This window comes from Anastrepha obliqua, chromosome 2 (genome assembly GCF_027943255.1).
Source record: "Anastrepha obliqua isolate idAnaObli1 chromosome 2, idAnaObli1_1.0, whole genome shotgun sequence".
Classification (NCBI taxonomy): domain Eukaryota; kingdom Metazoa; phylum Arthropoda; class Insecta; order Diptera; family Tephritidae; genus Anastrepha; species Anastrepha obliqua.
Genome location: NC_072893.1, coordinates 105,480,976 through 105,488,621, shown reverse-complemented (window position 1 = coordinate 105,488,621; position 7,646 = coordinate 105,480,976). Strand labels below are relative to the sequence as shown.

At 32.2% G+C, this 7,646-nt stretch overlaps 1 protein-coding gene across 1 annotated transcript in view; it reads left to right on the top strand.

Moving 5' to 3' along the window:
* The first annotated feature begins 289 nt into the window (after positions 1 to 289).
* Positions 290 to 7,646, top strand: part of LOC129239066 (glucose dehydrogenase [FAD, quinone]) — a 47,191-nt gene continuing 39,834 nt past the window's right edge. The window contains exon 1 of the mRNA XM_054874347.1: positions 290 to 416. The gene's annotated coding sequence lies outside the window, so the exon portion shown is untranslated. The remainder of the gene's footprint in view (positions 417 to 7,646) is intronic.

Genomic DNA, 7,646 nt, shown 5'->3' with positions numbered 1-7,646 from the left:
TATTTTAAAAGAGAAATTGCAAAATATTCATAAATAAATGCAGTGAAAATATAAAAAAAAAACAAAGTTTACAAAACAAAACCTACAAATATTCAAGTGTGACCTACATCCGCCATTGCGTCTTTAAAGCAGCTAAACCGTATTCTCATTCAGCAACGTTCCGGCTGGCAAGTCCATCTTCGGTGTTGAACTCGTTTGTGCATCAGCAGCAAGTACAACATTACAACAAAAACAAAAAAACTAACCTCGCTCAGGACGAGTTTTGTGTGCCACTTGCTTGTGTTCATAGCCAAGCAGCCGCCACTTGTATGTGTGAACACTGTCCAGAGAATATCGAAAATAAGCAACAAATGTGTTAAACCAAAAAGCGACAAAGAAAATAGAAGCAACAACAGCAAAAACGTCTATACCAAACAGTAAGTCTTTAGCAAAGCTAGTTGAAACCTACCTCAAACTCGAACTAACGCACGCCGCTGGGCAGCACTCACACACAGTAAATACTAATACATATAAAATTATATTTATGATTGCTAAAAACCTTGTAAAATCTCATGAATTTGCAATTTTGTAATATTTCCCATAGGCACGCGAAAATTTCTCAATCGGCAACTGTTGCAGGTTATTGTTTTTTCTAAATAAGTTTTTCAAAACATTCCTTTCGCTTTACTGTATCAGCAATGACAATATTTAGTCTCAGTCTCAGCATTTGCGTGGCTCAGCTCAGAAATTACTGAAGGAAATCAAATATTTGTATATACTCTGTAACATTTTTCTTGTGATTGTGCAAATTTTTCATTGCATTTTCAATTTTCATTCATTTTCATTTACATGCATTATTTTCCACTCCTTGCTTTGGCCCACTGAGCTGTTGAACGCATAGTAAATCTTGCGCATAAAAACATGCAGTAATCAAATGGGTAGGCGCATATACACTCGTACATATTTGTGCTATGTAAATGTGTAAACATACACTTAGTTACAAATACCTACAATTTCTTTGTAAGTTGGGAATCGTGCAGTTCAGAGACGGGCATGCATTGGCTATGTGTTTAGGTTGCCTGCTTTTACATAAACTTACTACGTCTATGCATTTGCAAACATACATGCACACATATTCACATACGTTTACTTAAATTTGCATATATTTTCATCCATCCAACCATCTCAAGCCGCAGTTACAGTCATGAAATACGCCGCTTAAAGGGGGGAAACTTTTTGAACTCCACAGCGGTACTCCATTCCATTCCAAACAAAAGACTTAAGAAACATACCGACAAGCTTGCAGAAATTTATCCCAATATACAGTCATGTGAAAAATAATAGGGACACACAGAAATATTCCAGACGAATACAATTAAAACCAGCATTTTCAGTTATCTCAGGTTAGTGTTATATTTTTAAATAGGCCAATAATATAGCTTAAAAATAATAAAATAAAATACTCAAATTCTTTGCAAACAATAAAAATAAACGAAATTTTAAAAGCTGAAGTTATTTCACGCTGTGAAAAAAAAATAGGGACAGCTACAAAAGTTCAACATTTAATATATAAATTCTTTATAAATTAAATTATTTTCGCTTTTTAATATTTTGTTGCACAGCCTTTGCTTTGTATAACATCCATGCACCGTCGAGGCATGGAGTCAACCAACTTCTGGCATGCGGCTTGAGGAATACTTTCACAAGCTTCCTTTATTATTGACCAGAGTTGGCCTTCGTTGGTCGCTTTTTTCCCTCTCAAAGCTACCTTTACATGTTGCCACAAGTTCTCAATGGGATTTAGATCCGGTGATTGTGTTTATTTTGTTATTGGTGAACCATTTCTTGGCCAGCTTCGATGTGTGCTTCGGAATGTTGTCTTGCTGAAACACCCATCGAAGTGGCATATTATCCTCAGTAAAAGGCAGCATTACCTCATTTAAAATAGTACAATAAGTCGCAGCTGTCACTTTCTCCTCGATTCGGTATACCGGACCAACACCTTAGTAGGAGAAACATCCCTATACCGTAATTGAGCCTCCACCATGTTTAATGGTTTTAATTGTATATTGCGGTGTGAAAGCGGTGTTCACTGGCCTGCGAACGTGTTTGGAACCACAGTCAGGATAAAACATATTAAATTTAGACTCATCCGACCACAGGATATTCCGTCATTTCTGCACTGACCAGTTGATATGCTTGTTCGCAAAAAATAACCTCTTAGTAATATTGTTTTTCGACAGAAGAGGTACTTTACGTGGTCTTTTTGACTCTAGATTTTTTAAATTAGTCTTTTGCGAATAGTAGATGTGTCGACATTTAAGGAAAATTCACTTTGAAGTTGCAAAGGGGTTCTTTTTAACAAATCTCACTATATTGTTTTCAAGACTTGGACTTCAAACTTCAAAGGTCGTGTCCCTATTATTTTTCATATGACTGTATACTATATATAATATATATAATATATATATAATTGGCGCGTACACTCTTTTTGGGTATTTGGCCGAGCTCCTCCTCCTATTTGTGGTGTGCGTCTTGATGTTGTTCCAATAATTGGAGCGACATATAGTAGAGTTTTAAGCCGACTCCGAACGGCAGATAATTTTATGAGGAGCTTTTTCATGGCAGATATACACTCGGAGGTTTTCGAACCAACGACCTCTCTGTGAATTGCGAATAGTAGTCATGCACCAACCCATTCGGTTACGGCGGCCGCTAAATTTATCTCATTACTCTAGCGTTTATTATGCCCATATTTGCCTGCAATATCGACTATTTTTGCGCCAATTTGCATCGATACTGAGCCATATAAGAATTGCACACGATTCATTGACGCCAGCGGCAATGGGTAAAAATACTTAATCACGCTGCGTGTGCGAAGTGAAAATGAAAGGAAATTGTTTAGTTAATTGCCGCGAAGCCAAGCAGTCGTAACTAACATAATGGAGAAAAAAATTAGTACAATATGGCAAAAGCATTTCACAAAGAAAAAAAGAATAATAATATAAAATAAATCCCATCAATTGAAATAAAATAATATTATAATTCATATCAGAGCTCAGTGCATTGAGTGAGCTCAGTACGGATTTCAAACAAATTTCCCAGCTGAAAGCATTCGGTGTATTATAGGTATTCACTGTTGCCAGATTCAAAGTTTTAACTGTTAATTAATGTTTTGAGACAAGCGGTTTTCTTTTTAAATTACCTCATATGTAGTACAAGATAAAGTTTTTCCAGAATTTCAGATTTGAACAAATAAACTAAAATATCTGATTTTTTTTAATTATCTACTTACAATAAAAAAGCTCAAGCCAATTTGAATATGCAAATAAAACACAAATAAATTAAATAAAGTAAAAAAAATAATTAATTAAAAAAAATTTGTATTTAATTAATTTATTTATTAATTTATTAAATTTTTTTAAACTAATTATTATTTTTACTTTAATTAATACTTAAATACTTTATTAATTAATTTACTTATTTAACCTTATAAAAACGGCCCCGTAGCTGAATGTGTTGGTGCGTGACTACCATTCAGAGTTCAGAGAAAACGTAGGGTAAAGCGTTCCCTTCACAATTTCCTTTCTCACCATGGTCAAAGAGCAAGCCTAGTAAATCTATCAACCTTGAGGGTAAGCGCCTCGACATCTACCAACCGAATAGCTAAAATTGATATTCTAACTTTTTATATGAAAGATAAAGTACGACAATAATATTCTAGGTCCGATGTACCATCCTAAACTCTTGATAAAAAAAAAAAAATTATTTTTTTGAGATGAAAGAAAATTCACAAAAATACCCTATTTTCACATATTATGATCTTGTTAGATAGAAAAATCATTCCATTATTTATCGAACACAATTTCTATTATCAATTTGCTTCTAACGATTTCCGACACTGTAAGGCTGAAGGTGCCTCCATTTGTAGAACAGCAACAACATGCACAACACAAATTGGAGAAGAAGATCGGCCAATCATCTAACCAAAGATGGTTACGGCACCGGTGACTTTAAGCCACTTCAGGGCGGCAGACGGGCTTGAAGTATTTTTCCTGTCAAAAATGTGCTCGGAGCATTACCAATTGTCTGCCAATAGGCGGACTGCTATAATTTGATGTTTCGATGGACACCTAATTCAGAACTAATCGAATGATAGACACACACAAATCCCATCGTCTACTCCGGACGTCTTTAAAACTATAAACGCTGAGCAGCCTTTTTTCATGAATATATTCTATTTGACACCCAGTGTAAGTGTCACTGACATCTTGCCACCAGTAAATCGTGGTAATTTCAGCCACTTACGATACCTTGAGCCCCCTCCTGTAATTCAGGGTTCAAGTTTAAAGTTAATTGCCATGGCAACGGCTATTAGTGTCACCAAAGCACTTTTGTGTGAGATTTTACCTGCGTTTTTCGACAATTTTAAATAAACAAATTACGCAGCACGCGTGAATATTTGTTCGCCCGAATATATACCTGCCAACCAACACATTCGATGCCACTCATTAAAGTAAACATTTGCAGAGCGTTTTAGGTTGTTAAATTGCCATGAAATCGATCATAATCCATAAACATAATCAAGTATACCCTTTAGGAAAAACTGGGGATAGTGAAATTGTCTACTTCATTGCAGATATAATTGAAGTAAATTGAAATTCTGGGGCAAATGATTGAAGTGAAATTATGAGTTCGCCCGATTCTATCAAAGCAAATTTATAATGTGGTTTCCATAAAAACGCAGCAACGAACGAAAGTTGTGTAGAGCAATCCCAAGTAAAGTTGTAATTTTAGTAGAATAGTCAAAATAAGTAGTAGTTTGGCCATCAGCCACAATTGATACTGGATAAAATTGCACGAATCAAGCACCAGTTCGGTTCTAGCGAGGAAAATTTGCATTCTCTAGAACAATCAGAAGCACAATCCACCAGTTGAATGCGTCGAAAAGAAAGAAAAACCGAAGTACTGAAGCCACTAAAGGGTCACCATTCGGTATGCGTGAATTTCCTTGCTGCTTATTTAGAATATAAAATTGGGTGCGATTTATACGTATACCCCGCGACAAAACAATAGCGCATCAACAGTTTGACTAATTTTGGCCATTTTTATTTTTTCCTTGAATGTTATTATTTTATTATTTTTTTATAAAAGTATAATTATTTAACAAAAAGGCACTATGAATCTAATTTTCTAATTTTGGACAAAAATTAGGGGAATTTCATAACATTTTCATCCAATTTTCACGGCTTCAATTATATTGTTAAAAAATATGAAATAAAATTTATAAAATTTTATAACTTTAACGGGATTTTCTACTAATATAACTCCAAAAGTTTATGGAATTCCACTATGAAACTTTCAGGGTGCACTGAGCATAGTCTGATCTGAGCATAGTCATTAAAATGGGCAAAAGCTCCGAGGGGAAAATTTTTCACAAAAGACAAAAAAATATTACACAGGAATTTTGAACAAATTTTTTTTTTTGTGAAAATTAAAAAAAAAATTTAATACGCACATGTATTTTATCCTAAAGGCTAGTACTAACTTCACTGCCATAAAATTTCGCCAACAATATGCATTTGGCTTCCCGTGAAATATTGCTGGCAACATTGACTGTCCAATGAGAAGAAACGTCAAATTTATGAGCAACGCGCCAGAAGCAATTGGTTAGTTTTGGTTAAGAAAGGATTTAAAAAAAATTAATACACATACATACATACCCGTATATGTATCTTGGCGTAAGAATATAAAGAAGATTTACATGCACTCTTTGAGAAGACATTTCGCTTCAAAATGTCATACCTTCAGAGTACTCAAACTCAGGCACTTTACTGGCAAACGAAATGGCAGTTTTCGCTCAATTTTAAATAGCATTTTCTGCATTTTAAATAGGTGTGAGAAAATGCTGCTCGCATCATGTTATTGGCATGTTGCACAGTGTTTTCACGGCGTGAGCTTTCACGCAATCCATTTCGTATAGATTTTGACAGTCATTTTACGTGGAACGCGAACTTAGTAAAATGCAATGCTAAAAAAATAAAAAAGAAGAAATAAAAAAAGTTGGTAATAAAAATAAATAAATAACCAAATTAAAATATATAAAAAAATTAAAAAAAAAAAAATTTTAAATAAAAAAAAATTTTAAATACAAAACAACATTTATAAATATGTTAAAAAATTGAAAAACTCTCAAAATTGTAAATTTTCTTTTCAAACTTTTTCGTTTACTTCTTTTTGTACTTAAACTTCAAATAAAACAATTTTCAGAAAAATTAAATACCATGGCCCACATATTTAGATCACTTGACATGGAACAGCTAAGTTCCCATACTTCCGTCAAGGGATCATTAGTTTGATTCGCATGAAAGTTGAAAGTTGCTTTCAAATTTGCAACATTTTTTATGCGGAGAAAATACAAAACATCGTCAAGGAAAAAAAGTATCAAAACTCAACGAAAATTTGAAGGGACTTCAAATTTGCACTTTGTTACACTCAAATATAATGAGTTATAGAACTACGTACCCAGACTTTTTTAAGATTTTCGGATTACAAACTTTGAACTTTTGATAAAAATTGATCAAACCAAAAACAGAAATTGGTTTCATTAAAAAACAAAAAACAATAATTGCCCTGTTACACTTCTGTTAGGTGTTTAGCCAAACTCCTCCTCCTATTTGTGGTGTGCGTCTTGATGTTGTTCCACAAATTGTCTTCACTAGTTCAGGTTTTTCCTGCAGGGTTTCTAGTTATGCACATAAGTATGGGTGTATGTATGACTGCTGCTGTCAACTCATATCAATCACATATCAAATGTCATTTAAGTTAGCATTCTCTATTAACCTACCAAAAATAAAACACAAATTAATACAGTGACCTGAAACTGTCTGTTTGCACTACTGATGAGTTCATTTTAAGTTTTACATAAATGACTACTTCGACAAGTTAATTGTTGAAATTGTAAACAGACATGGATTTATTTTCCAAAAAAAAAAAATTAAATCAAAAATCGATTAAATCGAAATCGCCGTGTGGCGTGTGACGATAATAATAATAATAAATAAATAAGTAAATAAAATAAAAACAAAAAGTAAATAAATAAATAGAAAAAACAAATTAGAAAAATAAAACAAATAAAAATAAATAAAAACAAAGCGGAATTTATTTTATTTATTTCTTTCTTTCTCAAAAAAAAAACTAAAACCAAATAATAATAATAAATAAATTAAATAAAATAACAACAAAAAATAAATTAATTATTTAAAAAAAAATAGAAAAAAATTAATAAAATAAATAAATACATAGAACAATAACACATAAAATAAATAAATAAAATAATACAATAAATAAAAATACATAAAATAAATAAAACAAGAAAACCCAATAAAAAATGAATTCATTTTATTTCTTTCTATCTCAAAAAAAAAATTAAAAAAAAGAATAAAAAAAAATACATAAATAAAACAATAATAGTAATAAATAAATATATAAACAAAATAAAGTAACAACAAAAAATAAATAAATAAATTTGACCTAACAAAGGTATGGCGTCTTTAGCTTCCGTCAAATGCGTTCGGGTTGATTGTGACAAATCATCTTTTTGCATTTATTTGCTTAATAACTAACAGTCAAACTATATTAATAAAATTAATTTTAAGTAACATTCA